The 20,134-nt window shown below is 37.7% G+C and overlaps 1 protein-coding gene across 4 annotated transcripts in view; it reads left to right on the forward strand.

Annotated features, from left to right (window-relative positions):
- Positions 1 to 2,503: 2,503 nt before the first annotated feature.
- Positions 2,504 to 20,134, forward strand: part of A1CF (APOBEC1 complementation factor) — a 77,325-nt gene continuing 59,694 nt past the window's right edge. The window contains exon 1 of one of the 4 annotated variants that reach the window (XM_059662704.1): positions 2,504 to 2,610. The gene's annotated coding sequence lies outside the window, so the exon portion shown is untranslated. The remainder of the gene's footprint in view (positions 2,611 to 20,134) is intronic. The other 3 variants (XM_059662709.1, XM_059662703.1, XM_059662708.1) reach the window with 3 other exon arrangements.

The following is a 20,134-nucleotide window of genomic DNA, read 5'->3' on the forward strand; positions in this document are numbered from 1 at the left end:
ACCCTAATTAAGTTAATAACAATGTACCTACCTATATAGTTTAAGTTTAAAAAATTTGGCTCTCAAAAGAAATTTCAATCGTTGTACTGTTGATATTTGGCTCTGTTGACTAATTAGTTTGCCAACCACTGGCTAGGAAATTGAAAATAGTAAATAGTAAATAAATCTTTTATTGAGTTAGGTAAGGAGGAGGATGGCTGGGAGGGACATTTCTTACACTTGCTCATCTCTGGCTTTGAATTATATTTTAGTTTATTTTAAGCTTTGTGTTTTACCTAGGCCAGCAATAATCAATGATTTTTTAAATATTTTATATGTTTTATTTTATATATTTTTATTGATTTCAGAGAAGAAGGAAGATAGAGAGATAGAAACATCAATGATGAGAGAGAATCATTGATTGGCTGCCTCCTGCATGCCCCCTACTAGAGATTGAGCCTGCAACCAGAACATTTGTCTTGACCAGGAATCAAACCCTGACCTCCTGGTTCATAGGTTGATGTTCAACCACTGAGCCACACTGGCTGGGCTAAATATGACAGTTCTGCTGGGTGGAAAAGTCAGTCTGCTATTAAAGCCAAATTTATTAAAATCCACAAGCCAAATAAAGCACATGCAAATGATTGATAACAACAACCATTTAATGAGCACCTACTATTGACGTGATTACAGTCCACTTTGCAAACCTCTTCTTTTGTCCATTTTTCTTGCTCTAATGCCACCACCCTAAACTTAACCACTAACACCTTCTCTCTAACTAGTCTATTATCTGCTTTGCCTCCCTCAAATACAAATCACTAACTCTTATTTAAATGCATAAAAAATAATTCTAACTTAAGCATATTTTGATTTTATAAAAAGGAGTAAATAATATAATGTTATATGTCAATTATAACTCAATAAAAAAAAGGAGGACAGGCATTGTCATCTTATGACAAGTTATTCTCAACTCTACACCCAGAATACACACAAGCAGATCATGTGACTCACCTTCTTAAAACAGTGACTTCCTATTGCCCCAGGATAACACTGAAAACTATGAATGGGCCTCCTCCACTTTCCCCTCTTTCCTTCTGCCCCTCACAACTCAACTCCTCTACCAGTTCATTAAATGTGCCAAACTCACTCAAACTCAGGGCATCCACATGTGCTACTTCCATTTTCCAGAATGCCCACCCTCCCGTCCCTGACATCCCTGTCCTCAGTTGAAATATCTGGCTTTCTAGAAGACTTTTGTCAACACTCCTCCCCTCGCCCCCCCCCCCCACCCCCCCGCCCCAGTTTCAGGCTAGATTAGGTCCATGTGTCTTATGTTGTTTAGCTTCCTGTACTGCTTTGTAATACTTGTTACAACTAAGTTAATCATTGGGGGAAGTATCTGCTTAATAAATATACCCTTGTCACCACTAATCCCTAAAGATTAACACAGTATTTTGCAAGGTTTTCAAATTGTGTTCCCTGCCTGGCCAGTGTGGCTCACTGATTGAGCATCGACCTATGAAACAGGTAAGGGTACTATTCCAGGTCAGGGCACATGCCCGGATTGCAGGCTCAACCCCTAGTGGAGAGCATGCAGGAGACGGAGGATCAATGATTCTTTGTCGTCACTGATGTTTCTATCTCTTCTTCTCTTATATATTTTAAAGAATAAGTAAGTAAATAAATAAATAAAATTATGCTCCCCAATCAATAAAATAAAATTTACAACCAGTACACACATACAGGTAGCTAAAACAGAGGTTTCATGAACACTTCATACACTTTCTAGATGCCGTTCACTTGGCATGTTCTATTCTGTTCTGGTTTTAATATGTTGTACACCAGAGCTCTTCCCAGCGAATTTAGAATGTAGACTTTATATCTTTAAAAGTAACATATCTCTGTTCTTTAGGAAACAGTTATTACTTGGGTTCAAGCTATCAACAATGGCCTTGGCTCTTGTATAATCCAGTACATAACTGATTATTATGCTTTCACAGTTGCTCATTCTCTTAAAATCTGAATGAGCAACTTGTATAAAAAGCAGGCTTGTCCAACCTGATCGGACCCTATTTGCTTGGTTATGTAAATGCTTTTGTGTATTTTAGTTTTGTAAGCTACCATTTAGCTACATACTTGACCTAAAAATCCACTTTACTCCATATAATACAGTGATATAAAAAGTGTGAAAAATAACATTCTCCTAAATTCCCTTAACCTTAATATCATTTTGGCATAAGCAGAAAACTAGGAACTAATGCAAGAAAAAAAAGCTTAGGTAGCCAAATTGCCATGAGTTCTACTTCGTAAATAGATGTCACTGAGACGGCTTCGAAATATTATTCATATCAATGTGTTTAATGCAAAATTCATTTTCATTTTGTACACAAACGACAGCAGTAGTTTTGTAGATTCTGTTTGAGCTGTAGTGACCCAGTTATCTGGTCAAAGGGCTGCATGGATGCAAGAGACAGGGTAAGTTAAAGTTTAACTCCCAAGAATTGTAAACCAAACCCAAAGCCACTGAACCTTTGGAGTTTGATATGATGATTAGAGCATAACAGAGTGACACGTTGAATTCGCCATAATCAAGGAAACCTTTCCCGGGCGGGGATCTCTGAAATCACTCAGGTATGGTCCATGTGTTTCGCTTTTTCTATTTCAAATCTGTCAAACTGTACAGTGTGGATCAGTGGCAATGCAGTGAGAACAGCTTTCACCCTCTTCTACTATAGAGCCTAATTCAGGGATTTCTCTAGTTTGTTTTTATACTATGAAGCAACCTGAAAACAAAAGAAAATATTGGGATGATCATATCATCTCAAAATGAAATGGCGGCCATCTTTTGCGCCTTAATTTAATCTTTGTCTGAGGCTAAAAAATGTAGATTTACCACTCCGGGTTCAAGAGTGGGGCTAATGCTTCCGAAATGTTTATTTAGCAATAGCCAGACAGCAGAGAGTTGTGGCTGACTATCTCTCCTGGTCCCAGGATCCTGGAAACAAAAATGTACTAAAGAGAAATAGTATTAATGTCACTGGCCAATTCTGAGTTCTCTGTACGGGTCATAATTCCTATCATACTTAAAGTCCATATATTCAGTTATTTCTTTTTTCTCCTTTTCCTTGTACCACCACAAAAAACAAACAAACACCTTGATGAATTCTTGCTGTTTCCTCTGCCATTATTGGTTACAAAGGAATGCCTTAAGCTTTCACTTTTCATTTAAAAAAAAACAAAACACAAAAAGAACAGTCATAGAAAATGGCTGGGATTTGTTTTTCTATGTGTGTGTGTTTTAAGTATATTTTTATTGATTTTAGAGAGGAAGGGAGCGAGAGATAGAAACATCAATGATGAGAGAGAATCATTGAACAGCTGCCTCTTGCACACCCCCTACTGGGGATCAAGCCCACAACCCAGGCATGTGCCTTTGACTGGATTGGAACCCGGACCCTTCAGTCCACAGGCCAAAGCTCTATCCACTGAGTCAAACCGGCCAGGGCAAAAATGTTCGGCTTTGAGAGTGTTAAATCTCAACCCTGTGATGGCTGATTATTAGATCCTTTCCTCTCAGGGTGGTTGGGGTACTTGTGCTGCAGTGGATATATTTTCCCATGATTTTTTTGTTCACTCCAAAGAAAAGATGATTCATAACCAGAATAAGCTGGTATTTTATCTAAAAAATAAATCTATCAGGGCCCTTATCAGTATTATCCCATTCCTACCAGAAATCTCTAAAAAAAAACAAAAAAAAAAACCTCTGATTGAAATACTTTTGTTCCATGATTACCAAAGGAAGTTCCAAGGAGAATGGGTTTCAAGTTAAACAAGTTTATCTACTACAGAGCTTTTCTGTTGTGTGCTGTGTATCTCCCAGAAGATGAAGAATATGTTATCTGTGCAGGATTAGTGTTTTGCAAAATATACATTGGCAAATTCAACTCTAGTTATAATTTAGGGGCAATGCTATATTGGTCTGGTCTGAAACATGCTTTATCGTATGTACTGAGATGCATACCATAGGCCTGAAAATGAAAGTGATCTCACCTATTTGTCAAACCACGGAGGTGCCCCTTGCCAAATGCAGAGTAAGAGATAAATAACTTACAGGTTCATTGGAAAGAGCCATGTTTTCTGGGATCATGTTGATCCTGCCCATCTGAGACAATTCTCACATTTTGCTGTTCCAATTTGTTCTTCATCAAGTGGAAGGGCAGGAGAAATAGTCGGCAAGAAAAAAAAATTAGTTGTTAAAGGCAAATATAAAATGACATGATGGATAGAAAACCACTGAATATTCTGTTATTATTTCCAACCAATACCACATTGGTTTGATGTCATTTCAAATACATTTCTTATACTATATTCAGTGGACCCTAATAAATGTGGCTCAAAAAAAAGTGACTCTCTTGTCAACTAAGTTGAGGAAAAGGTGGCTACACAGGTCTTGTTCCTACATGAAAGTTTTGAGTAGAAATAATAATGACAGGCATGTATTAAGCACTATATTGCCAAGTGCACATCTTAGCACTTTCCATGCATGTCTTTCGTGTTATTCTTAGAAAAGCTATGTAAAATGGATACTATTATAACATTTTACAAGTGAGAACATTGAGGCTTGACATCATCCGGTTTGGGAGTGGCAGAGCCAGGCTCCCCAGCCAGGTGCCTGACTCCAGAGCCCTAAGCAAGTAACCACTGTACTGTATTCATAATGACTGCGCATTTACACTTGTGTAAATATGTTCATTCATTGTAAATATCTAGGAGAGTAGGCAATGTTTGGTTTCCCAAGCTTAATATACAACAGAACATCTTCCAGGAACACCTATAAATGTCTCTCAGAAATGATATTCCTCAGAACACAGATTAAGAAAGAACAAATCATGTTTATAGCCCATATCCAATATTCACAACAACAATTGATTAAATCATCACTGTTGAAATCATCACAATTAAAAAGGGACCTGACAGTCTAGCCATCTCCCATCACACGGGACCAAACCTATCTTCAAGACGTTCAAAATTAATTGTGGCATAAATGCTGGACTGTTTTCCTGGCAGAGCTGAGTTGGGATGCCTGTACCCAAACTCCCTAGTTTTACAGCCTTGGCCATAAATATTAAACTTCTCTGGATCTCAGATTCCTTACCTATAAAACAGAGGTAAAATCCACCCCAGGGGATTTAGTGAAGATTAAATGAGATGATATAGCAAAGCAGATGGCACAGTTCCTAGAACACAAGGACTTCAGCAAACTCTCTTCCCTTTCCATCCCTCTATTTGTAACGACCTCCAGAAAAAATGTCCTAAAATTTTCTGAACCTACCCATTAGTTCCTCTTTGTCAAAACATTGCTAATAAAAATTTAAAAGTTGATCTTTATGATACATAAATAATGAAGCTTTGATTAACCACAAGTAGTAACTCTATTCCATTTATTAGGAGAAAGAGACAACCTATACTTTTTTTATTCTAAACAAAACAAGAGAACAATATACTTTATAGAATGTTGCTCAAGAAAAGTCTTAGTTAAAATCCCAATTCCCTGTTCACTGAAGCCGACGAGTCACCCTGTCACAGTGTGTGTTCATTTCATCACATAGTCAGTTGGTGTTAAAAATCTGTTTCAATAACTCATTTAAAATATTGCCATCTCTCTCAAAAAGCTGGGTAGTGCACTGGGTACTATTGCACAATGGTTTTCATTACCTTATGCGCCTCTAAATGACTCAATAAGTTCAAACAAGACAATATTGATTGACAGAGGATAAACACCATTTTATCTCACTCATGGAAACAGTAACCAGGCTCCTCTCAAGTGCAGTTCTATCCATCTGAACTCCCCCCGGTCCCCTGCCCCCACCCCCACCCCCACCCCCTTGGGAAAGCATCTGGGAAAGGAGTTCACAGCCTCAGTGACGCTCTGTATTCGCAGTCTCAGGCCCATCTGCTCCTGGCCCAGTGCCGTCCAATCCAGGCCGCTATTAACAAATGTTTTCTGTTCATTGGATCAGGAAAGCTCCCTTATCGTTTTATTCCATCAAACCCAATCCAACTAGGTTATCAGCATTTAACAAGTAGATAGAATTTTTTAATACAAAATTTTGTGTTGGGTATTTTTGATTGACCCAAAGCAAAAATCAAAATATTTTCATAAAAATACCTGCCTTGACTAAAATGTGCTGGCATCTTGAGCTCTCTAATCTGACTTTTTTTAAAGGCACATAAACTAAGGGTTTTTTTTTCCCTCATACAAATATGTTTGTGTAAGTTTATATATGTAGGTATTAAAGATCAGATGGAAAACATTTTTCAGATTCTGCTTATTTCAATAGGGTTTGGTCCCTGATAATATTTAGAGGGAAGTAATGATAAGGATTAGGATAACTCCCTCTAGTTTGCAAGGTTATGTACAATGTTCTGCCCAGTCAATAACATAGCTAAAGAGAATTAGTACATTATGATTTGGCCAGAGGAAATGAGTGAGTGAACAATTCCATAAAATACCACTTTCAGTGACGTGGTAATGTCTTCTCTTCCCCCAGCAGTTAAAAAATGATCACTGTTTTGGGATGCCCAATTGGCTTACAGAACATCAGATTTACACAGCAGAATTAACTACAATAGTACCTTGTTTCTATAGAATATTCTAGTTTGCAAAGTATTTTACACAGAATTTGTTTAGATTTTTTTAAATGACAATGTTTTCCATAGTCAATTTAGTGCCTAATTTCTTCAAGGGAATTGACTCCTTATTCATCATCCCACTGTACAAAGTTAAAGATGTTCTCACCTCGAGTACATCAGCCGAGCTCTGTTTATGTAGCAAAGTGCTCATTATCTAGGGAACCTTCAACTACTGTTCTAGACATTAACCAAGTTGTTGATAAATTAAGAGATTAGATGAAACTCCGAAGAGAGATCTTAAGGATCCCCATGGAAGGTGAGCAGAAAATCAGTCCCATGCAGGTCTCAGAAGAAAACCCTAAGAAGTTTTAAGCCAGTACAGATGCTGTATCTAACATAGAGAAAGAAGTGAAGGAAACGAGGATTCTACAGTATCTCCTAAGAGACCGGCAAAGTATTGTGTATAAAGGCAATTGATGCTCACTCCTGTTAACTCACCTTTAGTATTCTATCCAACTCTTCTATTAGGATTGTGTTTAGTACTTATCTTTTCAGCTGGGGCCTTCTGCATGAAGCAAATTGGCTTATTAGATGTGCTTAATGTCTCCAATTACTTGCAGTGGAAGTCAGAAATCAGAACCTGAGACCATGGAGGGGGAACTGTTGGCACATATAAATGCTTATCTCAGCAATTCCCTTTCTTGAAGATCTGTAACAGTGACTCACAACTCAGGCATCTACTTTGAACCAATTAGAATGGGCACCTACGATGATGATAACAATGGTGCTAATAATAGCTCTTCCATCCTTGAGTAGCTCCTGCCATATGCCAGGCACAGAGATCAACTTGTTTAATCCTGTGGAAACCGAGGAAATAGGACCATTGCTATGCCAATTTTCCAATAAAGAGGTTAAGACTTAGGGGCCTGGAGAAGCTTTCCAAAGTGACAGTTAATAAGTGGGAGAAATAGGGGTGAACTCCAGCAGCCTGGCACATACCACCCTGGAAATAGAGTATAAATGGACCGCTGAGCAGCACCGAGTCTTAGAATGAGAAAGAAACTTTCAGGTCCTTTATTTAACAGAGAAAAGCTAAATGCCTCCCCCAAGGATGAAAGAGTTTTTGTTAGGGTGGGAGCTCTAGTGCAGGACTCCAACCCTCAGGCAGGCCCTTTCCATGATACCGCCTCCCACTGACCCGCATTTCTAACTCAGGCTGAATGGCACAGTTCCAGGGGACATGGTCTGGACCTCCATGGTTAAGAGGAATAGTCCCTTCACTCTGAGTCCCTTCACTATGCCCAGACTCACAGATAGACACAGCCAAAGACTCAGTTAAAGGAGACCCGTTTGGTGACTTTGAGAGCCTGCCAGGTCCAGATCACAGAGGAAACATGTATAGGCACAGACCCTGTGAACATAGCAAAGGTATCTCTGAAAATACACAGCAATTGCCATGAATGACTTGGCAGCCCGACACCAAAATCCTGCTGGTGTCTGAAGAGGACACAGCACCTCCCACTTGGAGGACACACCCTACTCCCCCGGGAAAGAATAATTGGGCTGCTAGGTCTCTGAATGCTGAGGGAGTCCCATATTTAAACTGACCTAATTTGGAGTTTTAAATTTAGACCCAAAGGCTCCGAAATAGGAGCTCTGCCAGCCTTAGTAGTTATTCACTTAGGGTAGTAAGAGTATGTTTTCAGAAGTTCCTTGTTACAATACAAAGATTAGTTGGGATGCGGAGTGTGAATGATAGGGGCACTCAGGAACACTTTAGCCTAAAGTCACTTAGCAGGTTAGCCTGGGAAAGCCTTGTGGCAACGGTACACAGGACAAGTAGAGTTTTGATGGTGGCAAAGAGCAGAGGCGGCCCAGGGTGGACGTGTCATCAGTAACCTGAGAATATGAGGTATCTGAGTAGTAGATATTTGTCTGATCTTTGAGGAAGGATTTATTTAACTTATTAAATAATTGTGATTTATTACTAATGTCATTTGAGCACCACACTTACCAGATATTAATTCTCCCATGCCTCTGACACATTATGTAAATTACTTAAGACAGGTGCATTGACAAATTGGAATCATCCAGGGAATGCCACTGTTTGGCTCCTTGGGATATTTAAAGATTTGAGGAAAATCCTATAATGTCAGAAACTCTTATTACTTGCCTTTCAAATAAGCCATAAAGCCAAATATTTCCCATAATGCTTATTCCATATCTTAAGATTTCAAAGGATTTCCTAAAGCCCAGTGAACCAGAGCTCTGATTCATAGTGTTAGTAGGGCAAAGAGGGAGATCATTATAATGTTAAATCAGGAAGCTGTGGCCCAGAATGGCTGGGCTGAAATCCTGGCTCCACTACTTACTAGCTATGTGACCGTCATCAAATTATTTAACTTTCCTGTTTTCTCTTCTGTCAAATCAAAGTAGTGAGAATCAGATCACAGGTTACACAAGAGGTGCTTACAACACCACCAAGTAAGTAAGTGTACACAAACCTTAGCTATTGCGGCTATAATCCTCATCTTATTTCTGTAATGATTACATGATGCTTTACCAGAAGAAAGAGAGGCTCTGAGGTCAACATGGAGAAAGTGTTTTTTAGACTGGAATTCAGGTAGCTAAGAAATTCACTATCTCCACCACTGCTTGTGGTGAAAATTTGGAACGATTTCTCCTTGACTGTGTTGCTGTCTTTCCAAGGCAGAGATGTTCACTATCACAGACAGAGCCTCCTAATGAAGTTGGTCTAGAACAGTGGTCGGCAAACTGCGGCTCGCGAGCCACATGTGGCTCTTTGGCCCCTTGAGTGTGGCTCTTCCACAAAATACCACGTGCAGGCGCACACGTACAGTGCGATTGAAACTTCGTGGCCCATGCACAGAAGTCGGTATTTTGTGGAAGAGCCACACTCAAGGGGCCAAAGAGCTGCATGTGGCTCTCGAGCCGCAGTTAGCCGATCACTGGAATGATTTAAAGGAACCTGGGTAATTTGTAAGGGAAGCAGAATAGAAATCAGAATCCTCACATCAGGATGCAAATCTCTATAGCTCTGCTAGTTTCTGCTAGTTACAGCAAAAACCATCCAGGTACTCAAAGCCACTTATAAAGATGCAGACGGTTGAAGAATAGCATGAAGTCATATCGCCTGTCCCCAAGTCAGTCCCCAGCACAGGCATGGCATCAGACCTCTGAGGAGAGACTCATGCGGAGAGAAGCTAAAAGGGGCATCAGAAGGGGCTGGTGTCAGTGTCCATTTCAAGGGAAGTGATTAGAGGAAAGGGCACCAAGAAGATCCCTTGGAATTATCATGTTAACTTACCCATTAAAATTTGATTACTGACTCCTGGCTTAAGTTCAACATTGTCCTAGCTGCTGTGCTGGATACGAAGATATGTTGTACATTTGTCCCTAAAATCAAGAAACTCTCAAAGGGTTCCCCAGAGCTGCCATCACAGTCCCAGAATAACTGGCCACTCCCTTCTCCAAGGACTCTTACTTTGCTAGAAAATGAGTCTTATTTCCAATACTAAATTGGGAGTTCTTGAAGGGCAAGAAAGTGATCCTATTTATTTTTCAACTCTCAGACCAGTGTTATGCAAATAACCGGTGACAATACTGCTGGTTAAATGAAAGAACCACCTACTTGGAGAACAAAGGGAGAGGCAGGAGATAAAGAAAAACCTGGTTGAGTGCCATGTTCCAGACTCTAAGCTGTGCACTGATTCGATCTTTTTGGATAACTGTAACCACTCTATTATCCCCAATTTCAAAATGAAAACAAAAAAAGCTGGGATATGATTATATAACTTGACCCAAGTTTGCAAAGTTCTTATGGGTTGGAACCCCGACATTTGAGCCTTTGTCAGTTTGAATCCATGATCTCATGGTTTTCCTATGGATATCCTCCTACTTGTGAATCAATAATGAACAGCACAGAGCAAAATATTGTGTATTTTAATATTATTCAGTGAAACTAGAAAATTAGGACCAAAACTGTCTATAGTAGTCAGAGAGGCTATATGAAATTTCCGTTCTGTTCAGAAAATACAAACCAAGTGTCTACTAAGCACCAGGCTCAGTAATAAAAGCTGGCGCTAAAAAGATGAGTGTATGTCCTTGGGGAGGCTATGGCCCTGCCTCTCTTCATCTTCATCATTACAATCATAGTTCTGCCCTTCTTTTTCCCCCAACCATCATTAAACTCGGATTTTTGCCTCTAAACTATTCTCAACAGAAGTCATGGAGTCATCTTTTTAAAGTACTCCAGGTCCTATTAGCGTTTTTCCATGCGGATTCAGTGACTTCATGATAAAATAAGAATATTCTATCATGCTAATACTAATTTAATTCTTGCCTACCTAACAAGCCTTATCTGTTGTCACTCCTTCCTCATCCCCTCTCCCAACTTTCATTCAACATTCTAAATATACTCAACTTGTCAACCATCCATACTCTTTTCACTTTCCCCTCTGTCTCCTAGAGTCCCTTCCTTCTCCCTTCTTTACTTAACTCCTCACCATCTTTCAAACTGCCTGTAGAGATAAGATATACACTGAAAATTAATATGGAGTACAAAATTGGGTAATTTTGGTAAGGGATGAAATAGAAAGTTGACATTTTATAGTTATGAAATATAGAGTCACTGAAATTCTCTTAATAGAAAAATAATATCAAATTAATATTTTTAAAATTAGCCAGTGTTATATACTATATATGGTCTTAGAATTAGAAAAGATTAGAGGTTGAATAAAGATAACAATCTAGGTATTAAATGGTAGTTGCATAGACCACAATTAACGGCAGTGGGAATTCAAAGAAGGGCAAAGTATCAGGACTTAATGGCGGACTGGAAATAAGGAGCAAGAATTTAGTAAGGCAGTTTATGCCAATGCAATGCAAATTATCATAAGATCAGTATGCATATAATCTGGCATTTTTAAATGAAACATAATAAGGCTGCCTGCCTTTCATTACAAGTCTCAGATTGCTTCAGGGTCACTGCAATACAGAGCTTTAGATAGTTGAATTTAGAAAACTTCATTCAATGATCAAATATGTTTATTAATTAGTGATTGGCAGTCTTGGTGAGAATGGAATTTTCAATTTAATTTTTTGAAATGGGTCAGTGTGAACCAGATACAAGGACAATCTCAATGAGGAAAATAAGTTCCAATGGACAATCTCAATGAGAAAAAAAAAGAGAGAGAGAAATAATAACATGAGACCAAGAATTACTGAAATACAAGACATCAGGTTTTTATAATCTGTCACAGAAATGATTGGTCTCAGGATTATTGCATAAACACCTGCATTGGAGCTGAAGGATATCTAAATTACATGCTGTGATTGCCACTTTCAAATCTGTACATCAATTTAGAAATTAAATATATATACAAAGATGCCCTGGCTGGGTAGCTCAGTTGGTTAGAGTGTCATCTCTATAAGCCAAGGTTGTGGGTTCAATCCCCGGTTAGGGTACATACAAGAATCAACCCTGCATAAGTAAGTAAACATGTATGCAAAGAAATTTTCTTCTCATGAGGCTATGCCATTCTAGAATTTCTAAACTCTGACAGTTCTCTTTCCTAGGTATCTTTAAGAAAGGCAGGCATAAGGGGAAGAGTTGGGTATCATAACCGAGTGAAGATAACACAACAGCCATCTGTAGCCTGGTCAGTGCAAACCAGATCCAGCAACTATCTATCTATCTATCTATCTATCTATCTATCTATCTATCTATCAAAAGAGATTCATTATAAGAACTTGGGCCCTATCTGGTTTGGTTCAGTGGATAGAGCATGGGCCTATGGACTGAAGGGTCCCAGGTTCAATTCTAGTCAAGGGCACATGCCTGGGTTACAGGCTCAATCCATAGTAGGGGGCATGCAGGAGGCAGTCGATCAGTGATTCTCTCTCATCATTGATGTTTCTATCTCTCTCTCCCTTCTCCCTTCCTCTCTGAAATCAATAAAATTATATTTTTTAAAAAAAGAAGAAGAAATTGGCTTATTTGATTATAGAGGCTGAGAAATACCAAAGTCTTCAGTCAGCAAGCTGGAGACTCAGGGAAGCCAATGGGTAGTTCCTATCTGAAAGGCAGCAGGCTCAAGACCCGAGAAGAGCCCATATTTCAGTGAAGTCTGAAGGCCAGAAAAGAGTGATGTCCCAAGGCAGGTAGAGCTCCCTCTTACTCAACATGTTTGTTCTAATCGGGTCTTCAACTGATTGGATGAGGCCCACCAACTTTGGGAAGGGCAATCTGCTTTACTCAGTCTATCAATTCAAATGTTAATCTCATCCTGAACTCCCTCACAGACACAGTCATAATAATGTTTGGCCAAATGTCTGGGCACCCTGTGGCCCCAGTCAAGTTGACACATAAAATGAACCATTACAGCATAACCCTAAGGGAGCAGAAAACTCCTCATGTTTTCTAATTTTAAGGCTTTCCATTTCCTCCCCATCACACACTTCCTCTCTAACACATACACCGTTTCCATCTGCTACTAAAATTTTCCAAAATCCCTTTTTGGATTAAAAAACTGTCAGTGTTCATCTCCCAATCTTCAAAGTCACCAAGAACGGTCATTTATGAGAGTTTCTGTTTCAGAGTTTCTGATATTCTTATACAAGTTGAGGGCAGAGGCCGGAGGATTTGTAGAGGAGTGGTGGTGTCAGAGAGGGTTCCAGAAAGAAAGGGGTGCATAGGGAGGTCTCGTGTAATGTGCTGCCAACACTGACCGCCAGGAGTTTATTCACCCCGTGTGTATGTACACATCCATGTCCACTCACGTATGCCTGAGCATCCATGCATACACATCCACATAACCACACACCCTGATGGAGCATGCGTGAATTTCTCTCAGCCAGAGAGATTGTAGAAAGAAGGATGGAACTCTAGTTATAGGACAAATGGGAAACAAGAACAAGGAAACCTAAGAAGTAACATGTCTGTCTGGGAGACCTGATGGGCTCAGGCATAGAACAGCTCTAGACTTGAGCAAAGTTAGGGCCAGATCATGGCAGGCACTGTATGTCAGACTAAGGGAATGGATTGTTTCTTTATAGTTATTGATGAGCTCAATGAAGGTTTCTGAGCAGAAGAATATTGGAAGGGACAACTTAGGGAGATTGAACAGCAATGGTATGCAAAACAGAGAGGGAGTGTCCCCGGGTAGTAAGCAGTGAGGTTTGATTGGCACCTTGGCTGAGCTCAGATTAAGTCCAGTAATGGCAGAGGGGGTAGGGCTGTGAGAAGAGCAACAAGCAAGAATACATATGTAGAGGAAGCAGGAAGAGGTCAAGACCCAGACTTCAGGAGGAGGCTATATTGGAGTTTGTTTTGGATAAAGAGGCAGTGAGGACTTCAGCAGGAGATATATAGATTTGCTCAGGCACTTCTCTGTTAACTTGACCTAAGTATCAGTTCCTCCTTCTTCTGAAAGCTATCCTTACTTTTTAATCTCAATACTTCCTCTACCTCACAGCTTCTGCTTCCTCTTCATACACAAAACCACGGCAAGTCACAGTTTTGTGCCTACAGTAGTAATATGAGTATCTTATTGGTTGGTCCTCATGGACACTGAGTTGAAAACAAATCATTTCAGCCATAATCTAGGAAAGATGTATAACTTTTTTATTGTTGTTATATCAAGGTTAGTATTTCTAAATACTAGCAATTAGGAAAACATTTATCCATTAGAAATAATGAAAATCTAAACAAGACAATTATTAGAGAATTTTTATATATTTTTATTATTCCCCCTTTTGTCTGTAATCTACCTTTCTTTTATAGACTTTTGTTAAAATTTACTAACATTTCTAAAATTTACTAAAAAATGTTATGTATCCATCCAACAGATGGCAGGTAGAATAAATTCAATTACTCTCCATTGCTTCATTTTGTTTGACATGTAACATGCACAGGCTAGAGCTTCATTCAGCTGCTGACTATCACCTGCAGAGGTGATAACATACCATTTCCTGGGCCCACTCCAAACCAGTTGAATCGGAATCTCTCTAGGGATGGGGAGGGTGATGCCCACGTACAGGTGATAATAATGTGTGGCCAGGTAGGGAGTCTGTTCTTTCTCCATAGCTCCTGCATCTCATACCAGTTGGCAGCTGGCTTTGACTAAACCTGTTCTTAATCCTTTAGTGCCAGTGTGAAGTATGTTTTAACAGGGCTGCAATATTTTGAAGATTAATCCCTCTCTCACTCATGCACGGTTAGCAAGGTATTGCAAGCCACAGTTAAGGAATTCGCGAAAACTGAACACACTCTGAGCAGATTGCAGTGAACTTGTTTTTTAGAGCATGATAAAAGTAGAGGAAGGAGAGATTTAAGAGAGTGAATATTACTTGCTAAAATTTAGCAACGTTTGCAGTTCAGTCTCAAAATCCTATTTTGACAAGATGTGCATAGGTTAATGCTTCTCTCCTGTCTTTTCTTGTGTAATTTCCTGTGCCAAGCTAAATTCCAGGGATTGTTGACATGTAAAGGCAAATAAATGGTAAAATGTCTTCTAAGGCAGGTAAAATGTATCTCTACGATATTTACTTAATGAGAGCATGCTAAAAATCTGGAGGTATTTCTACTAGACCATAAATTCTGCAATATTTTAAGAACTTCAAAATGATAATAGATTTATTTTTTATTCTATTTGAAATTACTTATTCCTCAAAAAGAAAGATTTCTAGCTGTCAGAATTATTTCGCAAGAATGATGATCTGTGGGCCAGATGAATGTGCTTACCTTTCCCAAGAGTGTGTCTATCTTTCTTTTAAAATGAGATTGTGTGTGATTCCTGATATTGAAGCATAAAAATTAAAAAAAAAGTTTAAGAAGTTGGGAGAACATGGCTCCTCACCACCTGCATGTTTATAACGCCCTGATTTAATTCAGGTGTGTGTTGTGTGTGCATATGCAAGTACATAGACAAGGAAATAGCCTATATTCCAAGAGTTCAGTGTATGTTAGCTACATTTTGTTCTTATTTGAAATCTTTTCAAAGTTTGCCACAAGAGACAAAAGTCAAAATATTTTGTTTGTTTTTGCCTTTTCTAATCACTGAAGATGATGACCATGCATTATTTAAATGACACGTTTACAAACTATATTTTTGTGTGTGTGAATTGACTGCTCATGTTCTTTGCTCTTTTGTTCACTGATTTGTGAGTCTATTTTTTATTTTAAAGTACTCTTTGCATATTACAAATAATTCTCTGTATTTGTGTAAATAGCAATCACTTTCTCCCAGTCCGTGGCTTCTTTTTAACTTTATTTGCCATTATCGATGTTTGTAACTTTTCTGTAGTCAAATCTGTTCATCTTTTATATTTATGGCTCTTGATATGCTTGGTTAAGAAGCCCTTCTGCTTCACAAGACTACAAAAATATTCTCCCATATTATCTCCTAGTAGTTACACAATGGTTTTAAAGGTTAATTCGTCAATGCACTTAGAGTTTTGGGGATATGTTGTAAGACGGTATGCCAACTTTATCTTTTTGTCAAATTGTGTAAGATATTTATATGATTTGAAATAGCACCTATGGGAAAATTCCAATATAAACAATACAATGGGTCTAGATTTTTTTCTATCACATTAATCTACTTGTTCATTTCTGTGCCTATTTCTGTTTTAACTTTTGGTTAGGCTGGTTCCAAATAATTCTGTATTTTTAATACATTTTGTGGCATTTATTGCACATTTTTTTTCTCCCAAGTGAACTTTAAATTTCTTTTGTTGTTTTTTTTTTTAAAAAAAATCTTTATTTTTGAAAGCATTACATATGTCCCCTTTTTTCCCCATTGACCTAATCTAGCCGGCCCTTGCCCCCCACCCCAGGCCTTCACCACCCTATTGTATGTGTCCATGGGTTATGCATATATGCATACAAGTTCTTTGGTTGATCTCCTCCCACCCACCCACCCTCCCCCACCTTCTCCTGAGATTTCACAATCTGTTCCATGCTTCTATGTCTCTGGATCTATTTTGAACTTTAGAATCAACTTTTCTAATTTCAAAATAATTTTATTAGAAGTTAAATTGGTATTGCATTAGATTAATAATTTTGGAAGAACTAATATGTTGCCTACATTTATCCAGGCTTTCAGATCCTTGAGTAGAATTTTATAATTTTCTTCATATAAATTTTGGATATTTTGCATTAAGTTTATTCATATTTATTTTGCTTTATTTATACCGTTCAGATTTTTTTATTACGTTTGTTATTTCAGTTTAAATAGGGAACATTTACTTTATAACTGTCTTTTTGTGGTATTCTTTTATTAATTCTAATAGTTTTGTATAGTTGATTTGTTTTTAATGAAAATGAATGATTGCAATGTTTGACTATTAAGCATAATATTTTCTTCATAATTCTGATAGATGTTCTTTATCAATATAAAAATGTTTTCTTTTTTTCTAACTTACTATGAGTTTGGGGTTTTTAATCCAATAGTGGGTGTTGAATTTTGTTAAGTGCCACTTTTACATTTACTGGGATGATAATATGTATTTTCTTTCATATCAATGAAGTAAATTAAACTAATAGAATTACTAATATTGGATAATCATTATATCCTTGTAATAAACCCATCATGTTATTGTATATTAGTATTTTGCTACTTTGTTCTATACAGGTCATATTTATAGTTATATGTAATATTGGTGGATAGTTTTAAGTTTGTGATATGTGTGTCTGGCCTTCTATCAGACATATGATAAATAAGCCTATAGGTAATTTCATAAGTTTTCCATTTATCCTATGCTGCAAAAGGCTTTATGTAGTAAAAGAATTATTTGTTTCTTAAATGATTTATACAATTTGCCTAATAAACCCATCTGGACCTTGTGTTATTTGAGAGGAGAGCATTGAATTTTTTAATATAGTTTATTATTCAAATTTTTAATTTACCCTTGAGGTAATTTTGAGAATTCACACTTTTTTAGATAATTGTCTACTACATATATTTTTCAATTTATTGATAAAAATACTTTTCTTTAAAGGTCTCTCATTTTAAAAGTTCTCCTTCATACCTTGTCGAGATTGCCAGAGAAGCGTGCTAAGTTGCCAATTTTTTCAATCAGCTCTTACACTTATTTATCAAGTCTACAGATTTTTCTTTTTTGAAAAATTTTAACTTTGACTTATTCTAATTTCTTTAGTCCAGTGGTCTGCAAACTGCGGCTTGGCAAACTGCGGCTCGCAAGCCATATGCAGCTCTTTGGCCCCTTGAGTGTGGCTCTTCCACAAAATACCGACTTCTGCGCATGGGCCACGAAGTTTCAATCGCACTGTACGTGCGCGCCCGCACGTGGTATTTTGTGGAAGAGCCACACTCAAGGGGCCAAAGAGCTGCATGTGGCTCGCGAGCTGCAGTTTGCCGACCACGGCTTTAGTCTATTTTGTTCTTTTCCTAGTTTCTTTAGTTTAATGCTTAGTTATATTATATTCAGCATTTTTTTGTTTTTTAATAAATGATACAGTTTCCTCATAAAAGAATCTTGGCCACATCTAATCATTTTTTATATGACTTGTTATCATTGACATTTATTTATTAATGTAATTTAACTTACCTTTTAATGATTAGAGTAAGAGTTGTATATTTTAGAAAACTGAAAGTAGTTAAATAAGAATGATAACTATAGTTTGTTAATCCATCACCTAGCTATAACTAGTTAGCCTTTTATAATCAAAGTCTTTACAAATATAAAAATTAACGCAAATGAAATCAGACTATGCCTTCTGTTTTGTAGCCTTCCTTTCCTACTTGATTATATTTCATGAATTATCTAAATGATTACATGTTCTACTATAACATTATTTTTTAAATATTTTTATTGATTTCAGAGAGGAAGGGAGAGGGAGAGAGAGAAACATCAATGATGAGAGAGAATCATTGATCAGCTGCCTCCTGCATGCCCCCTACTGGGGTTCGAGCCCACAACCTGGGCATGTTCTCTGACCAGGAATCAAACCGTGACCTTCTGTTTCATAGGTCGACACTTAACCACTGAGTCACACTGGCCAGGCCATAACATCATTTGTATTGGCTGCAATGTACCACTACTTAATTCAAATATTTCTTCAGCATTGAATATTTATGTTGTGTCTACTTTACATTACAACAGTAAGAGGCTCCGTGAGGACAAACACACAGGAACTTAAGGATTTTTCCAATCAAAAAATGAAAACATATAACTAACTAGATTAATTATTAAAACCATCTGAAAGAGGTTAAGATAATGCATTCAAAACTATCTCTTTATTCATCTCAGACAATTGCTAGAAGTGAAAATAACCAGAGAACCACAGATGATGGCTCAGATGAGTCAACCACAGAAACAGATAAGGAACAAAAAAGGGAGTATTGATTGAGCACGTTTGGTATACCAAACATTATGTTATGTGCTCTCATGTTCAATATCCATGATCTCATTTATTTAATCCTTTGTTTAAAACAAAACAAAACTTCAAGTTAGGTGTTAGTGCCCCTATTCTTTTCTTAAAATAGGAAACAGGATCTCACAAAATTACAAATCCTGGTGGCAGAATAAAATTTAAATGCAAGCCTGTCCTTCCCTAAAACTGTGGAACAACATAAGATAAATATATCTGCTGTGAATTTCATTTCTTTATTTTGGGCCCTTTGTGTAATGTTTTTATGGCTACATTTTGGAATTTTATGTATGCATATATTCTGTTAATTGTGCTATGGTTCATGATGCATGACCAAATAAAGAACTAACACATTAATTCACTTCCAAAATAAGCTCAAGGCCAATTGCAAACATTTTCTAAAGAGAATAATAGAGCTAATTTATACTTCTTTATCAAGTAAGGCAAAGTAATATTTCCTCAGCACCATTTAGGCAAATGTGTAACTTAGGTCATAAATTCTTCACAAACCATTTCAATATGATCTGGAACTCCTTCCATGTAAAATTCCCAGGAGATACTAGAAGGCTCAAATTCATGATAAAACCACTTGTTGGTTTTATGCATGTTGCATAAGAGTCATGTCCAGCCTACATCATGCAACGTCAGTGCAGAATAACACATTGGGAAAGACTGGTTTGGAGAGGTCCCAATGGCAAACATTATCCATTTGCAGTGTGTGTGGGGCACATTGCTAGTGCAAGCCCTACGTTCTCCCTGCTCAATTACAGAAGAGCACCTCTCCTCTGCTTACAGAGCCAGAAACTGTCTTTCTGCCCTAGCCAGTGTGGCTCAGTTCATTGAGTATCATCCTGTGCACCAAAAGGTTGCTGGTTCGATTCCCATCAGCTCACATAATCAGGTTGTGATTTCAATCCCTGATCTGATCAACATTTCTCTCTCACGTTGAAGTTTCTCTCTCTCTCTCTCTCTCCCTTCCTCTCTCTAAAATCAATAAAAATATTTTTTCAAAAGAAAAGAAACAGTCTTCCCAGTTTCCCTATTTATCCTCTGTAGAAAAAATAATCAAATGAAATAATATAGAAACTATAATATTAACAAAATTAC

This window comes from Myotis daubentonii, chromosome 13 (genome assembly GCF_963259705.1).
Source record: "Myotis daubentonii chromosome 13, mMyoDau2.1, whole genome shotgun sequence".
Classification (NCBI taxonomy): Eukaryota; Metazoa; Chordata; class Mammalia; order Chiroptera; family Vespertilionidae; genus Myotis; species Myotis daubentonii.